Source organism: Molossus molossus, unplaced genomic scaffold, assembly GCF_014108415.1.
Source record: "Molossus molossus isolate mMolMol1 unplaced genomic scaffold, mMolMol1.p scaffold_m16_p_3, whole genome shotgun sequence".
NCBI lineage: Eukaryota > Metazoa > Chordata > Mammalia > Chiroptera > Molossidae > Molossus > Molossus molossus.
This window is the reverse complement of record NW_023425366.1, coordinates 27173320-27196328: the sequence shown is the minus strand read 5'-3', so window position 1 is coordinate 27196328 and position 23009 is coordinate 27173320. Positions and strand designations below refer to the sequence as shown.

General features: G+C 39.6%; 1 protein-coding gene across 2 annotated transcripts in view; it reads left to right on the top strand.

Moving 5' to 3' along the window:
• The window catches only part of FBXL7 (F-box and leucine rich repeat protein 7), a 370400-nt gene that overhangs the window by 62196 nt on the left and 285195 nt on the right, over positions 1–23009 (top strand). The gene's annotated exons all lie outside the window — the stretch shown is intronic.

Sequence of the window (23009 nt, the reverse complement as noted above, 5' to 3'; positions counted from 1 at the left end):
GGCAGTCTTTCTTTCTCATGCTAGGATTTTTTTTGTTTTCCCTAGAAGCAAGATGGCCTTGTATAAGCTTTGCCAGCGTAAATCAGACCACTTGGGTTGTTACAGGGCGTCTGTCCACCTCATCGGTTGTCCTGCTTCAGCCGGTCAGCTCGTAGGAGTAATGTTAGTCAGTCTTGCATCTCTGGAGTCTGTGAATATAAGGTTTACTACATGTCCTTGATTTACACTATCATAAATGTAGATAAACATTAACAAACATTTATACCATTACCCTCGACTCCCCCACCAAAGACAAATTTTAGAGCTGAAAACTTGTGAGTCATATTGACATGTCATAAAAATGATATATAGCACTGAGTGTTGCTCTTACAGCCATTGCCTTCCTGAGACAGAACGGAGCCCATAATTTCTTCTAGGAAACTCTTTAAGACTTCTGGCTTCAATTTATTTTCACAAAAATCCTTTTGATTGTCTATACCTGTCCTTTTTATTATTGCAAAAATATTGCAAATATTTGGCAACTCCAGTAGGTGCAATAACTCCATAATAATATATAGCTTTTTAAATTCAGAAACATCTTATGCATGCATAAATAGTGCTATCTCCAGAATGGTTTATTATATAAAACAACTTTATCTTAAAATATTTTAGGGCATCCGCTGTAAAAGTACAAATGGATAAATTATGGTTTAACAACAGAAGTACTTACTGAGCAGGAACTTACCAGGTTCCGTAAAGTAATATAGGTTCAGCATAAAGAGAAGGGTGTCTTTTAGGGTGAAATAAATTCAAATCTTAGCAGCCCTTGGATATGTACGTCATTATTTTATGAAGACATGTATTGTGCAGTAGTAGAAACTATGTATTAATATTTTTAGACTATTAAAATTAGATTAAGACTAAAAATAAACTGTGAAAGATTGAAGGAAGCCAGTAACTTCATTACTCATGCACACTCTGGACATTTCTAAATGAAGAAAGTTCTGCTTGCCCGAAGGTAAAGTTTCACTGTATGTTGGTGTTTAATATTTAATGCGGGGAGAATGAGGAGTGGTCTGACTGTGGGGGTACTGATTATTGCACATGGGCTTTCAGCTGTAATGTTCTGGTAGCAGCCAACCTTAGGTCATTTGCTTTAAATAAAATAGTAGGGCTTTTTGTTGTGAGAATTGGAATGGTGGAAAGTTATAAAAAAGGAAAACAACATAAAAATGAAGGAAATCAGTTGGAATCAGTGTGGGTAATAAACTAGTTGCTCATATTTCTTAGTTATCCAGATGTGAAATTTTTGTAGTCACCTTTGGTTCTTCTTTTTCCTTTTAAATCTAGTAGATCTGCATTAGAACATCTCTCGAATCTGTTCTCTATCTCCTTTTATTTTCCTATACATTTTTTTCTGCTGTGCCTTCCAACCTTGTAATGTGATGATTTATTGGTAAGACTGGTAGGGCACAAATATGAATCAAATACTTTCATCAAGTGTAAGCCAACCGAACATAGAATGCACCTAGGTCAAGTGCTTTAAAAGGAAATGTGTGTGTGTGTGTGTGTGTGTGTGTGCGCGCGTGCATGCGTGCATGTGTGCTGTAGGAGCTAATTACAAGGCTGGGAGATCAGGGAAGGATGCCTGGATGAAGTGATGATTTTACTAGGATCTGAAGGGTGGATAAGAGTTTAATAGTTCAAACAGGGAGACCGAGCTCTCGGCTGATGGAACCATGAGTGCACCAGCCCTGAAGCTGGAGTACAGCAAATATGGGGCACTGAAAGAAACATTGTGGCTAGTTGAGATGCTAGCCCAGCCTTGCTGAGGACTTTTGTATATATCATAAGATCAGTGGGAAGATATTGAAGAATTTTAAGTAAAGTCATGGTGATGTGGTTAGTTTTAGAATTTGAAGTAATGGCTCCTTTGTCGGCTATAGGAAGGCAAGACTGAATTTGAATTGATTAGTCAAGCCTTTTATGGAAACAGCCAAGTGAAGGAACATGGCAGGTTGGGCTTAGAAGGTGCTGGTTGAGATGGAGAGAGTGGGAGGGATCTGTGAGATGTATACAAGGTAAAATCCACAGGACCTCATGGTGGACTGGGCATGGGGATGAAGGGTACAGTCTCAGGGATGACTACCCTGTGTGATTGGATAGAATGTGGTGCTATTTCCAGAGGAGAGGGTCATAAAGAGGACTGGGCTCTGTGAGGAATATCGTAAGTTCTGTCTTGGACTTGGTGAGTTTGGGGTTACTTCAACATATCCAAAGAGAAATGTTAAACAGGCAACTAGTGCTGCCCGTCTGAGTGTGAGGTGAGGTCTGGGTGGAGAATTTTCCATTTGTCTGCATACAGATGAAAATTGAACGTGCAAACGTGAGACCAGCCAGGCAAACAAATTAAAATAAGACTAGAAAGTCTAGTCCTGACTTTCAGGGAATCTAACACACTGGGAGAGCCTGAAGAGGGGTCAACCAGGAGAGTTTCCATGGAATGAAGGGAAGCCCCTGTTTAATTTGGGCTTATTGCTTTACGCATGAAACTCTACTTCCTGCCTCTGTCTTGTACTTGAACCCTCTATTATTAGAGTTTTTGGAAGATAATTTTTGAAGTATAGTTTTACTCTTTTCTCAGAACTACTCAGGGGTTGTCCATTCTCTACAAAGTTTAAGATCCTCCAGATTCTGGTTTTCACCTACCTTAATTCTTTACAAAATATTTTTTTAACTGATTTTAGAGAAAGAAAGGGAAAGAGAGAGAGAAACATAGATGTGCAATACATCAGTTGGCTGCTTCCCACATGTGTTCCAACTGGAGATTGAACCTACAACCTGGGTATGTGCCCTGACTGGGAATCGATCCCACCACCTTTTGGTGTACTGGACAGTGCTCCAACTAACTCACCTGGCCAGAGCTTGCTTTACTGCCCTTGTCAGGCCCTGTGAATGGAGGGGATTGAATGACTTGCTTTCATTCTTTTACTGTAATACGCCCTTGATTTTTTTTTATCATGTGACTTTTATAATTTCTTTAACTAAAAATGCCATCATCAACCACCCCTTGTCAATGTCCCCACCAACTTTCATTTACTAACTCAAAGGCATTAAGAACTGTCCAGGGTCTAGATGCTATGGAATTGGCCTATGTGTAAGCCTGGCCAGGTAATTTTAAGAGGCCTTCTGAGGTCATTTAAATATACAGCCAGATTTGAGAGTGACTAGTCTACATGTCTAGATCTCACAGGTCCCTCAACTCCCTGTTCACTTCTCTTTCATCTTTGTATCTCTTGCTTTGAAACATGGTAGACGTCCAACACATATCATTTATCTTTAAAAAAATATATCAGACATCTTGCAAATCTTTCTTCCAGTATTTCTTGGAACTTTTAGTTTCCTGATCATTTTTGGTGACTATTAGATGGTTTTCCTCTTCTTTTCTTTCTTTGATTCCAAAAGATTCTACATTGTCTAGATGTGTTGTCAGATAGTCTTTGCTTATGCAGGTAGCTCTGTTGATTCTCAGTGTCCAAATGGAAAATGTCAATCTTAGTAGAGGAAGTGCTTCAGAAGCACTTTGGGAAGGTGTTGAGGTTGGAAGCTTTTTCCCATTTTTGTTGTCCTGGACACTGCCTCTTAAGCAGAGAGCACAATGGGTTCACTTGAGCACCTTGGACAGAGGCTAATTGCATCTGTGGCCATGCAACAGTTGAAAGCTACCTGGCCTATGTGGGACTTATCACATCATCATTGGGTTAAGATAGTAGTTCTCAATGGGGCCAGTTTTGCTCGCCAGGTGATCTTTGACTCTGGGGACATTTTTGGTTGTCAAAAAATTGATAAATCTGCAGGAGGTGCTACTGGCATCTAGTTGGTAGAAGCCAGGGAGGCTGCTAAACATCCTGCAATGCACAAGACAGCCTCTCAAATCCAATAATGATCTGGCTCAAATCAAAGTGGTACAGTGCCATGACTGAGAAGTCCTGAATTAGCAAAAGCCAACTCCAGAAACCACATGGAATTTCTCTCAGCCTGAGTTATGGAGTATGCAAGGCTTGCCTCTCACTTATTCTGACCTGGAGATGTGTTTTTATGTAAATGTACTTCCCATTGTGCCGTTATGTGCTTTTATCGTGTGTGTGTGTGTGTGTGTGTGTGTGTGTGTGTGTGCACGCATGCGCTTTGTCTTTTCCTTGAAATATGAAACAAATCTGGAATTTGATTCCTGGGTTTCTTGGTGTTTTCTTGGTTCTTTTCGGTTATAATAGCTTTCTGTTTTAGTGACCAGAAAAGACATACCCTTTTGTGTTTAAGGAACAAATGGTTGGCCTTATTACTTCAGATTAGATGTTTCTTTCTTGGTGGCTTTATATTTTAAGTCTGTGATAATAAGTGAGTATTGTTTTACTTTAAAATATAGTTTGTGTTTCTTTGCCCTTAATCTTTGGACTGCTTAGCAGGACATTTCAGTTCCTATGAAGGATGGCTGGTAATAGTAGTTATCTTTTTCAAATATACTTCAATTATTTTCAAGCTCGTGTGCAATAATGTAAGTTGAATGAAATGTATTGAGTGTTCGTTTATGTCTCTTGGGAAATATGGTATAATCCCTAGCTACTTATTCTTTCTTTTTTTGTTTTAGCACATGCAATATGCCTGTCTCATTGTTTACTACTCTAGGGAGCAAGGAGCTGCAGTTTTCTACAAAAGAACAACCAGAGACCTATAAACTTAGTGTTCAAATATTGGCAACTCACATTCCTGGTTCTCAACAATACATTCTCCATCCCCTGCTTTAGTTTGCCCTATAATGGTTTGTGTTTGATTTATATTTTAAATGAGAACTGGGTTTAGTGGTGCATGAAATAATGTCAAAAAGAATGTTTGTCAGAAAAACTCTTAATACTGTGTCAGTTTTTAGGCATCAAACTGGGTTTATAGCACACCACTTTCATGGCAATATGAAAGATGATGACTTCTGAAATGTAACAGTTAAACTTTCATAGTAGTATGGTAACATTTAAGTAGCTAGACTTTATAAATGAACAAGAAGTTATAGCTTTGGATTTAAGAATAACATTTATGTTGTTAGTGCTTGGTATGGCAGAATTCACCATGCAAAGAAATAGTTGATCTAGAGCTTTTGCTTAACTTAACAGCTGGTATAGATCACTGACATTTAAGGTTTCTTTAAAAAGATTGATTTTTTTTTTTTTGGTCCTTAATAACTCATTGGAGCCATAAAGTTTAGATGGGGTAGCTTGCTGCCTGAGGTTTGGATCATCAGTTTGAAAATCATTCCCAATGTGTATACATCTCATTAGAAAAGTCATCACCATCTTTCTGATATGCTGATTATCTGTTTTCTGGTTTTCCTATTATTTTGTAATAACTCTAATGGCAGGAGACCTTTCTGATCATTTTTGTATCCTGGGCTTTCCCTGACACAGTGATGTGAATATAGCAAATATTCAACCATTTTTTAAAAAGTAAAAACTGAATTGACTTGAAAGAAAACAGTATCAGTTCTTTTGCCATAAAGGTTTTATTAAACACAGCTTCTCAAGTTATGAGCTTTTATGCAAAAACATTTTGAGAAGCAGCCCCATTGACCAAGCCTCCTCAGAGACTGGCTTCGTTTTCTTCTGCCTACCATGAAACTGCTTCTGACAAGCATAGCTCACTGTCTCCTTCTCTCTAGTCCAGGAACCAGCCTCATCACATCCTAGGCCTCTGGCTTAGCATGGTTTCTGGCGACGTTATATTAATGTGGTCACATGCCTAATGTGACATTCATCGTCTACATCACCGTATCTGGGTTCCTCAAAAGACTGGCTTCCATCGTCCTCAGTGGAATGAGGAGAGTGTTTTTCTTCTCTTGGTGCATGTGAGCTTCTTGGGGCTATCACCACCTTATCAGGAAAGTCAGTGTTCAGGAAAATGTCTATTCAATACATGAGAAAGAGTAGCTGGTGCCCTCGTAGCAACCTGCGTTGCATCTCATTCAGTAAGACTTCTGAAGACATGGAATCATTTTCAAACAAATTACAATGTTTTCTGGTTGTTTTGTTTTCGTCCTGATTCTTATAATAAAACATTAATATTAATATATAAAATATAGTGTGTGTGTGTGTGTGTGTGTGTGTTCGTATTGATGAGTTTAAGGATTTAGTGGTTTAGAGGCACTGAGCTCTAAATATGCCCCTTGGTAACATTTGTGTTTTAAAACAAGAAAAAGAAGCTGGATAGTCTGGCTAATGATTTTACAAATACAATCTGTTGTGTTAGTTAGCCACCATGTGTCTCCATGGAGCTCTGCCTTGGTCTTTTGATCTGTGGTCATGTTTAGTCCAAACCCCATGCATTGTAAAAGTAATTACAGGTTACCGGGGTTGATGTCCATGTTTCACAGCCATAATTACGCCCTTACAATCTTGTTTGTTTGGAAGAGATTGCTGCACACTGCGGATCGACACGGGACTGCTTCCCCCCAGCACCTGTGACTCTTTTCCTTTGGATTCTGATTCCTTGTTTATGGGATGTGTGGTCATGGGTGTAATTCAGGAACACAGGGCTATGCAGGTGTTTCCCTTGGCTAATAAGAATGCTGTAGTTTGTCAGGAGAAATACAAATGTTAACTGGCCATCACCCATAACATAAAATGCTTCTTTATTTTACTGGGAAAGTGCCTAGAGCTATTCTTGTGAGAATAGAGAAATTTCTGCCAAAAAAATTTTTTTTCTTATAAAACAGAGAAGTGGAGAACAGAATGTTGGTCGTGTTTTGAAATAACTAATGAATTTCTTGAGACAAGACACAAAAATGCATTGGAAAAAAAATCCTTTTTGAGCAATGATTAGAATCTGGTTCCCAGAAGGCAGAGACTTGATCTCAAAGAAAACAGTGTTATTCCTAGCAGGATACCAAACATCCAAAAGACATCAGTGAATCTTGCAGGTTGGCCCTTTGGGTGGTTTTGTACAAGCCCAGTGTATTTGGAACTTCTGTATCTTCTTAGTCAAGTCTAAACAAACTAGCCCATAGCTTTGATTATCTGTTTTCTATTTTTCCTATTATTTTGTAACTGCTCTAAGGGCAGGAGACATTGTTCTGGAAAGTCTGAGGTACAGTAAATACATCTGACGCCTCATGAGATTTTCTGACCCCCCCCCCCCAATGCTATAAGAGATCCAAACTACTTTCATCATTTAAGCAGGAAATAGCACAATGACCATATGTTTAAAATTAATACAATTCCAATCCAATATAAAGCAAACACAGGTGGATTAATTCTGCAAGACAAATATGCTCAACTTTTCTTGTCTCATTCTGTTCTCCTCCAAAAATGTTTAAAAATGTTGGTGGTTTCATTAACTTGAGATAGAATGTTTCAAAACAGGCTAAATTTTTATATGTGAATTTGTCATACACGACATAGAACATCTTGATGGGAAGAAAATTATTTAGCTGCTTTAGTCATTTCCTGACTCCAAGTGAGTCTACGTCAAACAGATACGTGTCCATGTGCAGCTATTGCCAACAAGTGTGTTGCTTTTTGGTAGACGTCGGTGTATCCATTTGGTGAGATTAAGCAGTGTCATATTCTTTGGCATTTCCATCTTTTCAGATTTCTGGATGTTAATAATTTTAGGCTAATAGGACCCTACCTGTACGTGGAGATTGACAGAATGAGAGAGAAAAGCAGTGATATTCCTCACCCTCCATGAAAACAGACAGGAAGCGGTTTTATACCTCATTACATGTGTGTAACCACATTTAAGTGAAGACTTGCTCCCAAGTAGTATTTGGCCATGACTAGTGTGGGAAGTAGATCTCTTCAGGGGAATTTGAATATTACTGTTGGACTCTGTGAAGAGTCGACATCGTAGAGGGATGTGGGACCCCAGGATGTTACATCTCCCACAGGCCATAATTTGTCCATTAGTGTGTGGTTCTAGGATATAGACTATAATTCCTTATCCCGAAAACAATGTATCTAAAGGGAAATAATGCAATTTATAAAACATAGATGCTTCTCTAAGCAAAACAACATTGCTTCACAGTAGTGCAAATTATATTTCAAATAAAGCAATTCTAGTCTCTTCATTATTATGTCTCAGTGTGTTCTAGTTACTGTTGCTTCCTAACAAATCACCTTACAACTCAATGGCTTAAAACAACAGCTATCGTTTTATGACCTGTTTCAGTGTTTGTGGGTCAGGAATTTGGGAAGGCCTAGGCAGAGGGATTCTGAGGCCAAGCAGTGGCCGAAGCTGGAAGACCAGGGCTGCAGCTGGGTATGGCTGGTTGGCTTCTCTCTCTTTCTCTCTCTCTCTCTCTCTCTCTCTCTCTCTCTCTCTCTCAATTCCTCTCCCCACCTCCAGGACTCAAGACCTCTCCCTGTGGTCTCTCTATGAGAGCTACTTTGGGCTTCCTCACAAAATGGCCTTCTCATGGCAGTCTGTCTGCTTACATGGCAGAAAGAGGTGTCAAGAGTGATTTATTCCAGTGAACAAGGTGGAGGCAGCCTTGCCTTTTACAACTTAGACTCCGAGTCCTACAGTGTCATTTCCCCACCTGTGTTCGAGAGGAGGGAAATTAGACTTTATGTCTTGATATGGTGATGGCAGGTCCCGAGGGCACATGGAATAGAAGATAATGGGTAGTCGTCCTTGGAAATCTACAATACTTTGCTTTATAATTACTTAAAAACAAGGTTTTAGTTTCTGTTTCTGGATAAGCAAACTGAGAAGCCATCCTTTGATTGAGTTTTTGAGTGAGTCTTGAAATATTTAACTCATTTTTTTTGTAACAGGCAAGTGTCCAGGCCATGTCTACCTGGGGGAAAATATTGTCGGCAACATGAACATAAACTTCATGGTCAGGGAGTGTTGGAGATGCTAGAACAGGAAAGGGAGGTGATGATTCTTAAGAATTTCATAAACTGCTCTCCTTGTGTGTGTTTTGAGGCCATGGAGAGTCTCCTGGCTGTCCATGGTTGGTCCCAGACATCCAGGTGAGCAGTCATGGGCCTGGGAGAATGTCTCAGTGACACTTATGGATGCAATAGTGTATTTTAGTGCATGGCAGAAGAAGAAATGGCAGATAGGAGGTCAGGATCCTTCATTGGTCAAACTCTGAACAACCAGCAAGGAAACCTCTTTTTAAAAAAATAAATTTTATTGATTTTTAGAGAGAGAGGAAGGGAGAGAGAGAAACATCAGTGTGAGAGCAGTACATCAATTGGCTGCCTCCCACGTGCCCCCAAGACAACTCTTTAGATCCCAGATTATGAGTTCTGCCCACCACCAGGCATGGCTGAACAGCTCCAGTACCTGTGGACAGATATCACTAGCTGATGGGCAGAGCCCACTTGCTTCCTCGCATATATCCAAGGTCACACTTTAGTGGGTATCACCTTTTTAAAGTCCTCAAAAATCATGTTAGAGGCCAGTTTAAATATACTGATTAATTTTACCTTGACGTCTACTGAGTATAACATTGGACACATCAAGTAATGATCAGTCTCGCAATTCTCGTCTACTGATGGATTCACTAGCTATTGTTTATGTAATTCTTGTAAACTAACCTACTTCAAATTAACCCTTTACCATGAGCTAGAGGATGCCTTAAGGAACTAATTTAATATAACAGTGACCCCATACTTCCCTCCATCGACCCATCCTCTCATCAGACAGATGTTGAAGTTGGGGGGCCCACCAGTTTTCCTCCTTGCTATGTACAGGATGCTGCATTTAGAGGAAGAGCCTCTTGGCTTGTCTGGAACCATAGGAATGGGTGCAACAATGTCATTTTTGCCAGCTTTATGGGACCTTGTCTCCGTGTTGTGGAAATTTCTCCCAGAGTTAAAACATGCAGGCCTACTTAACAGGCTGTCCCTTTGCTGGAAGACTTTCAGACTTGGCATTTAAAAATTAGGATCTCTGTCTGTCTTCTTTCTTCCCTTTCTCCATTTACTCATATGCCTGTGTAAGCATTTGTGGGTACAGTGCACTTGTGTTGGTGGGTCAGGGTGAAGTGGTGGGTGAGAAAGCAAGGTCCTTCCTGCCAGATATCCAGCTCCCTCCCAGAAGCACAATCCCACATCCGGGCATAATCCTTTTGAACACAGGTGTGCCCTGACCTCGCTCCTTACACCAGACTATATTCCAGATCAATGAAAAATTGAAACGCATACACTCACTAGTGAAGAGCTACTACAAGAACATAAGCATACTTTTTTTTTTTTTGTCTATTTCAGGGTAGGAATGTTAAGTTAATAATATTAGGAAAGCATACAGGCAATGATGAATTTGATCTTCTGTGTTCTATGTAGAAAACAAAAAAGAGAAATCTCCTGTATGTTCATACAAAGTAACTACATAGGTGTCCCTCCATACATGCAAAAGTATGCTATATGTGCTATTCAGTAACCTCTCTTTCACACAACAGTGTCACAGACATTTTTCCATGTCAATAAATGCATCAAATTTAATGTTTGTATAAACTTTCTTTGGATGTAAGTGACAGATTACTTAACAACTTTTGTATTGTTCTCACTTTTTCACTCATATAAATGATTAGATGAATTTAGCCTTAGGTATAAACATTTTGAACTTGTGCAGTTTCTTAACCTACATTCTGAGAAGTCTTGTTGGGACAAAGACTGTGCTCATTTTAAATTTTGATGCATATTGTCAAGTTGTCTTCACAAATGTGGGGCAGTTTCTACTTTTATCGAGTGTGCAGGGTACTTGGGGCCCCACTTCCCGCCAAGTGGGTTTGGGCAATCTTTTCAAATCTTTTATAGTCTCATGAGCATGCACGTACAAAATTTCCTCTTATTTTTATTTTCATTTTTTTTATTATCAATGAGATACAACATTTTATATGTCCACTGACCACTTCTATGTTTTCTTTGATAAGCAGCCCAGTCTCAACTTTTGCTCATTGTTATGTTGGGACTTTTATTCTCTAGTATTATATAGTACCTATTAGTCCATAAATTGTTTATTAATAGTTTTTACAGTTCTTTTTTTTAAATCTTTCAACTTTTCACATCATAGTTTTGGGCAATTTTATTTCTTTTCTTTTCATGTTTTATTTCTTTTTGTGTGTGCTTTATTCTGAGTATTTCTGTCACTTTTACTTACTACATAGAAATTTTACATACTTAATTATTCAGTCACATTTATACCTCATTTCCTATGTCATTTTAGAAATTCCTATAGGATTAAACAGATTTCTCTCATTCAGAGTAGGAAGACTTTTACTCTTATGTAATTTTAGTGACGCTTTAGTTTTCAGTTTATGCACTTTAATCATTCATGCATCTGAAATATTACCTCCGTTAGCCTTTATGTGATATTTAAGTGTATAATTCCCAATTCTAAAACAGGGTTGTAATACCCTGCTTCTGTCTGCATGTTGGTGATATAGTTTTAGGGAAAGGAGTGAGGACAAGTCTAGCCTTGTTTTGTTTTGTTTTGTTTTAATTGCTAACCAGTTGTCCCCAAATATTTATTGAAGCATTCGTCTTTCCACCTGTTGATTTTAGGTGCCACTCTCACAGTGGATTACGTTTCCATAAAACTAGAGTTTATTTCTTACCACTTTGGTGTTTCTCAGTGGTTTGGGACAAAGACCTCTGAATGCGCCTGTGAGCCTTTCATGGCTTCCTCTGCCCATACCTTGTCACTGTCTTGTGCGGCAGTCTGTGAGCCTGCTTCAGCTCGGAGACACATCGTGCTCCTGGCTTGGGCCTTTGCACAGGCTGTTTCCTCCGCCTGACACCCTTTCTGTACCCAGGCTCCTCTTCAGCCTTCAGCTTACTTCTCAGTTATCAAGGGAAGTGTTTTTTGACTTCTAATCTTAGGTGTGTTTTTTAAAAATTAACTTTTGCAGAACTACATTTATTTTCTTTATAATTATAGTTTTATAAGTGTGATAATTTGATTAGTACCTCCCTACCTTAGTAGGCTGGAAATTCTACTTTTCCTGGGCAAAATCAGGTATAGGCCTGATATTGTTTATACTTATATCCTCATAACCAGCGACATGGTTGCATTTAATAGATATTAGATGGCTGCCAAATGAATACATTAATGGGTGGATGGACGTTCTTACTACTACTTTTTTTTGGAAAACACACACACACACACACACACACACACACACACACACACACTTTTGCCCAGCCCCTCTCACTATGATATACATATAAAGTGAGAATATGATATACATATAAAGTGAGAATATGATATACACATAAAGTGAGAAGGGCTGGGCAAAAGTTGGTCTTTGGGAGATACGCAGTCAGGTTTGCCTGGGTCTTGAGCCTCCTTGAGTCAGATGCACATGGTTCCTGCCCTTGTTCTGCTTCCTAAACCAGGCATACTGATGAGGTCCCATGGGGTCAGGGATGCTTCTGGACTGTTGGACTGTTGGGAATCAACAGCAGGAGCTCATCTAGTCTTGCCTGGTGCTCACCTGGTTCTTGAGGGTCTCTGTTCTGGCTCATGAATCCTATGATAGATGTACTAATAGCCCATGGTGCTGACCTGAGCCTGAAGTAGTGAATTTCCTGGTTTCTTGTTTTCTGAGGCTGTGGAGAGAGGATTCAGACTTTACCCTGGCACCAAACTGTGGTGGATTGATTTGATTGGAAACCATTTGATTGGAAAATCTAGTGTGAAAAGCAGGCTCCTGGGAGCAATTATTGCTTCGGAGAAAAAGATTTCTTTGGAAAGTAGAAACAAGTCTCGTTGCCTGCAGTCATATGCTACTGCACCAGTCAGTTTTGTGGTGCCATGCATACAGGTTCAGCAAAGCTTTCAACTGGGATCCCTTGCAGCTATCTGGTGTAGGGTGCTAAAACATCCAAATACATTTCTATGATTTATAATTAACAAGTTATATTATAATTTATTATCTTAATTTAAAATATGTATCTGTGTTTAGTAGTGGAATTGAATAGGGGAGCTGCCATATGTGAACTTTGATGCCCTTTAACACATATGAAAGGAAGGGCAAACATTTGTAATTTGCATTAGACAAAGGAAGAGACTAAAAAACTATCTTGAAGCCAAACCATGACTATAGCACATAGTTACTCATTGTCTTTACTTATAGAGAAAGATGAGACCCAACTGAATGAGTTATAGAAATACCACTTAGAAATGATGAAAAATAAGAGTACCCTGGGCTATTGTTATTTCGTGTGATTCTCCAAGGGATAAAGGAACCACATGGAAAGTCTGCCCTCTTAAAACACATAGAAAATAATTTTCACGGCAGAGAATAAAATGTTCAAAATTAAAAGTTAAATTGAAAAAAATATCAATGGTCATTGTTAGTAAACTTCCCAATACTATAAATGTAGTTGTATAAGTTAGATTTTAACCTTGATTTTATTTCAAGTGTTATTAATGGAGAAGAGCATGGATTGTATGCCTAAGACATGGAAGAGGAAAATGTATCCTTATTTTTCTTCCATGAACGCCTCAGATACCATTAGCTATAACTCCATTACGTTGCTTAAGCTGTGCCTAATAAATCCTGATGAGTTGTTAAAACTGATTTAGTTTTATGCTGCAGTTGTATTATATTAAATATTTCTTGTCAGATTCATTGGTATGCATTACACATGAGCATGTATCTTATTAAAATTAAATCAAATTCTTGTTCAAGGCTAGTTGCACAAATGTGATCTTGTTTTTAATTGTGAAATGCCAGTGAATGGCTATTCCTGGAGGAAGCTTCCCTTTGGTTTATTTTAAAGCAGATGATGTAAAAATGATTACTTAGGAATCAAGAAAATATGTGAAACTGCAAGGCTTGGAGCCAGTCTCCTTAGTTAGATCCCAATAAACCCTTAAAAATATGTGCTGTCATTGCGAAGCTCATTTTTCCAAGCTAGACGCTAATATTTGGCTAAGAACATTTTCTTTTCTTCCATATTTGTTCTACACAGAATCTGGGGGGTATTAAGATTGATGAAGAAATCAGAGCTTGAGATTGGGAGCCAGCGTTAGCACTTCTGGGTGATGACAAATCATGCCTTAGCTCCCTCCCTGTTTCATATTCATTTTCTGTCTCCCTTCCTCCACCCCTCCTTCCTTTCCTCCCTCACCAGCTCTCCCTTCCTCCCACTCTCCCTCCTTCCCTGTCCATCTCTCTTTCTGCCTCCCTCTTTTCCTCTCTCCCTCCCTCCCTCCTCCATTTCTCCCTCTCTCCTCTCTATTCTTTCCCAAAGCACAAAGTGATAGGTTGGAATGAAGTGCGTATTTTCATGAAGCAGCCCCTATGCTAACCTCTGACTGGAACACTGGAAACAGTTATTGCTTTTGACACTTTACCAGGAAGCGATGGTGGGGAAACCGATTCTTACTATTCCCTGCCGGCACCAGACCTCCAGCTCCTGTTCCAAAGACAGCTTACAATTCAATCTAAACTGAACACCGTGAAGACTTGTCTACAGCATGGGCCTAGCACCGTTATGCATCTTCATTTTACTTTCCAAGACCGGGCCTTACAGCTGTCGATCTCTGCTACACCAAGAAGTCAGCCTGACTTGTCAGATCATTTTCTGGCTCTAAGCTCTCTTGTGAAAAACACTGTTAACTTCACTGGCCACTGGCTTTCATAAAGACAGCCATCTGAAGAACTTCAGTAAAATAGAGACTGTTTAAACTTTATCTGTAGCCATTTCTCTTATCAGTGTTTGTACCTGAGAAGAGAATGCCAAGGCAAATATTTTGGGATTCCAGGAGGCATCTTAATTTCTTTCCATTCCTCCCAATCTCCCTGTTACTGGCTATGCCAAGTAGTCATCACCTTCCACCAGAATGAATTCAGTAGCCTCCCTGAAGCTTTCATTCTGAACCTCCCTGGTCCATTCACTACCAAGAAGCTAGAATCATCTTTCAGAACAAACAATGTTACTCTCCCAATAGAAAACCATCCAGTGACTTTCTAATCCATATAGACGTATTCACTAAAGCCAAATTCTTTATTTTTGCCTCTGGGTACTGCATGCTTTGCCCCTTCCCTACATCTTCTCAGTTCCTGGAACACACCTGGAAAAGTTCAACATCAGGGAAGATCCCAAATCTTTGGCCTGGAATGTACTTGACTCTTCTCTTTGCATGGCTGACTCTTTCTCATCTTGTAGATTTCCGCTCAAAGGTCCCAGACAGCAAAGCCTTCCATGACTGCTCCATCTAAGTAGGCCCCCCTCTTATTCAGTAGTAACTTCTGCTTTTCCTCCAGGTACTTGGTCAATTTTCCAGTTCTATATTTATTTTTATTTCATAATTATGTCTTCTGTCTCTCTAATGATGGAGATCTAGTTGGCTTTATTCATTGCTGTAAATCTCAGCTTTGACATGGTGTCTGGTACAGATGATGCTTGGATATGGTTAAAGTGTCCTATAAGTTAGGTACAAGTATCGCCCCCATTTTGCAAATGAAGAAACTGAGGTACAGTGAAATTAAGTAATTTTTTTTAGGGTTTCAAAGCTAGTAATAGATGAAAACACTGTTTGTTGAACATTAATTGAATGAACGAATGAATGCATCTTTATTAATCTAACATGTGCCTTCTAGAGATAACAGTTGAAGAGTTTAATAAAGAAAACTTTAGAATGGGTCAGCTAAAAGGAACATTCATTTAATAGAATGTTTCCAAACTGAGGTGAAAGCTCTTCTCAGCCTTTCATTCCCCCTTCCCCAGCTGTTTAGCATATGTTTTTGTTTTTCAAACTTTTTTCATGTTTCTAAAAACTCTCTGAATTCTGGGATCCTTGACAAAGCCTCACTGTTATGCCAGGTTGAAACTGAGCCACCCATATTTGCTCATTTTGCATCAGATTTACTGTCCAGCAGAGGCAAAACTGAGGTCACGGAGTAGAAACTAGACTTTTACTTTATAGCATTATGTCTGGTGTAATGTTGAATTCAAAGATTTATTACTTAATGTTGGTAGGTTTCGGGGAGACGGTTGTATGATTTATTTACTGTCAGAACTAAATGGTCAAGTTTTTAAAGTGAGTGCTATTATTCCCAAAATAAGTTATCACTTTAAAAAATATTTTAGGCTGATTTGACTATACATTTTAGAGTACTGGTGTGTAAATCTATGACTTTGGTCATCACATAGAAGGACTGTGGCACAAGGCCAAAGTAATGTTATATTCTCGACTCAGGAGTTTATGTGCAGCTGGGATATATACATACATATATACATGATTTTCTTCCCAGTGTAAAATGTCACTCTGACCCCTCTGCATGCTCCATTTTCATGCAAATCATGGAATAATCATGAAAATGTGAGTTTTTGAAGACCAATACCATCAGAACTTTGCTTTCTTCAAACTTTGAAAATTTTAGTCCATTCTGTTCTTTTATTTTTTAACTCAACTCATTTTCCTGTTTCTCTAGATTTTGCTAATCTGCTGCTTCTTGATTCTTCACATGGAAACCAGTGAACTAGTGTGGATCACAAAAACCCCTCTCCTAATAGAAATGTCAGAAGGTTTCTTGTTATAAGTAATGGAATTACGTACAAAATATATTTAGTGAGGAAGAAGGATGTGTGTGTGTGTGTGTGTGTGTGTGTGTGTGTGTGTGTGTATATATATATATATATGGAAGAATAGCAAGAAATTCTATACTTTTGACTGGAGTACCCAGTTCCCTTGGGTATTATAGGCACTCCATTTGCACCCGTATTCCTATATGGATATAATGTTGGCAGTGAGGTGAGCATCATGCTGCAAATTTGTGCTTAAAAAGGCTTAGTTAATTGTGTTATTTAATTTCCTGTTTATTCTCTAAATCAGAAGGAATGGCTTTGGGAGCTGGCTGTAGTAGTGTCAGGCCAGCATGCGGCCCAAGTAGCTATTTTTTATTTTTGTTGGGTTTCCCAAGCCAGCCTTGGGCTCAGCCAGCGAGTCCTCAGTGCCCTAATTACAGGCACAGATGAGATTCAGGCAGGGCTGTGGACATTTCATCCACTTGTTTCACTGGCTTCTCTATCTGTTCTGCAGCTAGTAAATGTCGCTGTGAAGAATTGGCCAGTACTTAATCCTCTATGTTTTAAAAGAAACAACCATGATTGGTATTTCATTTATCACCCCAAGTTTGTGCCATGTTTTTTCTTAAGAGAATGATTTTTTATGATGTCTTAGATATCTTTGACCTTGTGCCCAACCGGTGTGGCTCAGTGGTTGAGCATCGACCCACGTACCAAGAGATCACCAGTTCAATTCCAGATTAGGGCACATGCCCAGGGTGTGGGTCCAGTCTCTCATGGGGTGTGTGCAGGAGGCTGCTAATCAATGTTCTATCTCATCAGTATTTCTAACTCTCTTTCCTTCTCCCTTCCTCACTCTCTAAAATCAATAAAAGAAATATATATATAACAAAAAAGATATCTTTGACCTTGAGAGTCAATAGTGCCATGAAGATTGCTTGGAAGGTGGAGGGTGTCTGAGGGAAAAAAAGAGAAACATCTGCAACAGAAATACCTACATATAATAAGTAAGTAGGTAAGTAAATAAATAAATAAATAATTGCTTGGAAGAAGCAAGTAGAAGAGAGGGGAACCATTGAGTCCTAGCTGGATTTCATCTAAAGGTAAAGAGGACATGTATTACAGTTATTACACAGGTATGGGAACAGTGAGAAGAGGAAGATGGACATGTGTGGTACAGTCTGAGTCTGTTCTCTGGTTGCCTGTAGATACAGCCATGATTCAGAGAACCTCCCATCTTCAAGCCTTCAGACACAGAAGCCAGGTGACATTTATTCCTAGGAACACTTGAGAAATCATCTGTGACTTTTCTGTGTGCCTCATCCCAACTTTCCAATCACAAATTTCTGGTGTTTCTACTGGACTCGGATTTCTCAAATGGATTCATTTCTCTCCACCCACTGAGGTTACTTCCAGTAATATCTTTCTAACCAGCCTCACTGCCTCCAGTTTTACCCTGTCCAGTCTGTTCTCTACCCTGCAGCTCAACCTGCCTTTCTGTAATCTGATAAGCCAGTCTGTTGGTCAAACCCATGAAAGGTACATGGCTGTTCTCTGCATATAGTCAATATTCCCTGCCAGGATCTGCGAGACTTCAAGTTTCACCACCATCTCCCACCTCCTCCCCTCCTTTTTTTCCATCTTCTTCAGCCACACTAAATTATCTGTGTTACCTGAATGTTCTATGTTCTCTTTTGCTTCTGGACTTCACATTGCTTGGGCTGTGCATTCACCATTGTCTAAATTTCCAGAGCCAAGTCTGAGCTAAGTGGATCTATGGTGAACTCCAGAGCACCTTGCCTTTATTCATAGCATTTGTAGAGATGATTATGTTTCTCGGGTTAGTCCGCCCCTGGACAATACATTTAAGAGAAGAGATGCTGTTACTGGTAGGTTCCTAATGCCTGGTCATTAAAGCAAGGACTACATTAATATCTTTTGTATAAATTAATGAGTCAGGTAGCTGTGTTTGGGAGATGCTTCTAGTTAACCTAACAGTTGTATTGTTTCACTTCCTGTCTTTGTTTTCTTCTGTCTTTATAACACAAAGAATTGTGTGCTAAAAAAGGAAGATTTTAAAATTGTGTGAATGAGTCTTTGACCACACTGACCACAACTTGTCCTTTTTATTCCCTTAGTGTTTTAGAGATTTGAATCTGGTTCTCCTGGGGTTCAGCATCTCCCCATGTTGAAATGTTGCAACACTATTTTGCTGCTCACTAGTATTGGGTTGTGATAGCTCCCAGTTAAGACTGGAAATTTTATAGATCATGGGGTAATGCACTAGCATGCAAATGTCTCCTTACACAATGGGTATTTCCTTGTTAAAGGTGGGACACAGGGGAAGGCTCAGAGGAGGAAGCTTGAAGCTTGACTCTAATGTGTAGGTTTCATTTCTCTCTCACACAGAGCCAGGAGTTCAATGAGATCTGTCTCTTCTGCCTTGGGTCTTGTGATTTGAGTTTTGAAATTTGTGAGAAATGAGATTGGCCCCACCTTTAGCCATTGTCCCATTGTGATAAGAGGGCTCCCTGAAGACCACAGCATTGAAGCCATCTCGAAGACTCCTAGACATCTTTGGGCTCAACAAGTGCTCTTTGAGCGCCTACTATGTTCATGATCTGAGGAAATTGTGGCTAGAGAACTTCATCTTTTAACCAGAAAATTCTAGAACTTGGACTGGAATCTAGGTCTTCTTTCCGTTCTTCCTCTATTCCAATTTGATATTCTCCAGACTTGATAGTTATCCTTTTCATTTATGGGAGCACAGGGTGATCAAATTAGATGGACTTGGTTCTGCTGTGGGATGAACTTTCACTGTGACCTTGGGCAAGTTAAAGTTCCAAGCTCTAATTCTTCTACCTTGAAAATGGAGAGAATAGGTTTGGTTCATAAGGTTGTTATAAAATTAAATTAGATTATGTATAGCCCTGGTCAGGTGGTTCAGTTTGGTTGGAGCATCGTCTATACACCAAAAGGTTGTAGGCTTGATTCACAGTCAGGGCACATACCTAGGTTGTGAGTTCGTTCTCCATTCGGGGCATGTATGGAAGGCAACCAATTGACGTTTCTCTCTCTCTCTTTCCCTTCCTCTTTCTGTAAAATCAATAAATACATATCTTCGGTTGACGATTAAAAATTGGATTATGTATATAGAGTCCCTGGTACACAAACTGGCTCCATTACAGATATTCTTTCCTGCTGTTTGGAATACCTGAAATCCATCCTGTTTAACTGTTTAAGTTCAGGCTCCCGTTTGAAAAAGGGGTTCCCATGAAAGCTTTGTAGTAATGTACCATTGGCCCCGACTGTGTTTTCTAGTGACTTATTTGGACACCTGGACCATCAGAGGGAGGAGGACATTTGTCTGTCTACACATATAGTCCAAGCCCTTAGGGCTTGTTTTCTTGTTTCTACATAGATTACAAAACCGAAATTTTAATTAGAGCATTTAGCTCACATAAAGGGAAAGGAAACCTCTTAGCCATGTACAGGGGAAAGGACTTTTATTGCTGAGAGATTATTTTTATTATTTGGAGAAGTTTACAACTGATACACTGCTGTCCTCACATTTTAGCGTAGAACTAAAATTCTGTGTTCGTAAAGGAAAAAACGAGAAGAACGCTGGTGAATGACAGATGCCAGGATGAAATCTGCATATTCAAACCCAGGGAAAGTGTTATCCACATTATGATGCTGCGTGATTACGATTTGGTTGAACACTGGGAAGGATTGAAGCATAAGCAGTAAAGCCATTCTCCTTATGGAACAACAATCCTAGCGGACGTTTGAAATGGTAGAGCCTTTAAAATGAAGAATGGCTGACTGAGGGCCAGTTACCCGCACCGGAACACAGCTGGCGCACACGGGCTTACCATTTTGTTCCCTTTGGTGGCCCTTCTTCTTCCCAGTGCCTCCAGATTCGCTGTCGCTTGCCTCCTCTCTGGAAAGCAGGCCTGTCTGTGTCGGCTCGGTATGGAATTCTCATTAAATTTTCTGGTGCAAAGATTTAGATTAGACATTAATAAGATCATTCTCTCAAGAGTTTTGTAAGAAGTTAAATAGCCCAAGAGATGGACATAAACACGTACAGGTTTTGTTGTTGTCGTTCATTTGTTTAAGTAATATGACACATTTTTTTTATGCTTTTTGTTGGAGGTTTTCTCTCTTTGTGCTGAATATATGTTACTTCTCTAAATTAGTTCACTGGTAACTCATTATAACACTAGATGCTATAGAGAAGAATTCAGTATAAGTGACTATATTTTGAGCACCATCCAGTGAAGTTTAGTTACCTCATACTCATCACAAACCTTAGAGTGTAATTTCCAAGAAATGTTTATAAGTAGGTTAAACCAAGTGAAATGGTTGAACTTGACCCTATTTACCCATAAGATGGCAATATTTTGGATGTTATATATCATTAAAGATCCAGTCCATTCATTTCTTTCCTTATGCTAAATTACCTTTTCCAATACCCATAATATGTTCTATATACATTAGACACTTAACATTCATTTCTTGATCTCAGTGATACTGATTAAGGAGGATTTAAGGCATTTGCTTCCATTCTATCTAAGCCATGCAATGAAAGTCAGATATCATGAGGTTGAGATGGCTAACAGGAGATTTATTGTCTTGGTTGACCAGGCTTTTCATAGTATGTGTAGGGAGGACATATGGCAGGTCAAGGAGGTCAAGAATTTGGTAAAGCGTTTGAAAAGTAAACAGTTGAAAAGGTTAAAAGTGTATCTCTTCTGATCTTGGGCGGTCTTGGCCAGTAAACTTAGCCACCCTTTGAAATGGTGTTTCCCTTCCTCTCTGGGTGGTGAGGGAGGTGTATTTTTGCATGACGGATGGGATTGCTCATTAGCCACTCACCAGACAGTCTCAATTCCTGATGCATGTAATTCAAGGATTGGGACAGGAGCATGGATTGCTATTCTCAGCTCCCAGTGGGGATGGAGATGGATGTGTAGTGTGTCTGTGGGCTGTGCCTTGGATAATGAAGCTGAATTGCTTAAGGGACCCTGAGAGACTGTTGCTAGAGAAGGGACAGGTCCAAAGTAGAGGTTCCCAGATGGCCTGGGACATGTTCCAGAGTTCACATTTTCAGAATTTTAAACTGGCTTTTCCCATAATTACCTGTACTTGTGACACACTAGATTCCAGCTGCTGCTGACAAGGCCAGAACCAGCTCTCTTCTTTGCACATTACAAAAGTTCCTGATTGCACTGGAAAAGTGTGTCTCTCTCCTAAGTCTCAGTGTCCGTCCCCATTGAGAACTGTGGTTACCTCGTGATGCTCCTGCGTGGATCTGTGCACACTGATGTAGAATCGTGGTTAATCTCTGCATTTTAAAAGGATACTGCATGTGAAAAGAAGTCCCCTGTGACTTTCTTGTTTTCACTTCCCATTTTCTAGAGCGCTGTTATCAGAAGCAGTAAACTTTTCCTGAGGGCGTGGTCTTTTTGCCCACTGCATTGTGTGGGAGGCTGCCATGCAAGGGCATGTGAGAAGGCCGGAAGGGCAGTGCAGTGAAAAAAATACACAAAACCAAATTGGTATATTCCCATGAAGGCTATAAATGTCACTTGTGATTACTTCCGTTTTAAGCACTGAATGATTATAAATGGTACCAAGGTTCCAAGTGGGGAGGGGTCTCTGAGACCCAAGAAAGGTGTTGTAGAAGAATTGATTGTGGATTGTGGTCATATTTAGGAGGAGATGAGATGCCATTCTAAACTAGCAAAAGTGTGAGAACATAGCATGAGGTTATGCTGCCTGTGGTGAGTCTGGGGAAGTAGCGGCAGACCAGAATGGCCAAGACAGGGACAAAGGAACCACCTAGAAAAAGAGACCTGGTCTGATTTTTTAAATCTGATTATTGATAGAGAATTAACTATTTGGGTTAAAGTGCTGGTCTAGGACCTTAATTTTGCAGCAGTATACAGTTGGATTAATTCACACTCTTAGAACAGTGTAATATTTAACATTTACTAAGCATTTTCTATGTGCCAAACATAAAACTAGGTGCTTTACATGTGTTCATTCACAGAATACACCCCACTCTGGGCCACCATTTTATAAATAAGGACGCTGAGGCAGAGTTAAGTATCTTTTCAAGGTCAAGGAGGGGATAAGTGACACAGGATTCAAATCCAAGTACACTGATTCCAGCGTTTGGGTTTTCCCCAAGAGGGTATAGTAAAAATCCAAGGAGATGATGTAGTATGGCACCAGGTCTCTAATAACTGGCACTGTCAGCTTTGGAAAGCTAACATAATCTGTGCCTTAGTTTTTCTGTGGATACTAACATGGGCCCTATCTCATGGAGTTGGAATAACAAGACTGCAGACCTATGGGCTGGACCTTGCTTGGGAGGGGTTGCCTGTTAGGAGAGCGGGGGATGTGTCTCAGCCCTAATCTTCGTGCATGACAAAGGAAACGAGGATGGCTCACAGATAGTGCTTGGTTTGTTCAAGTACC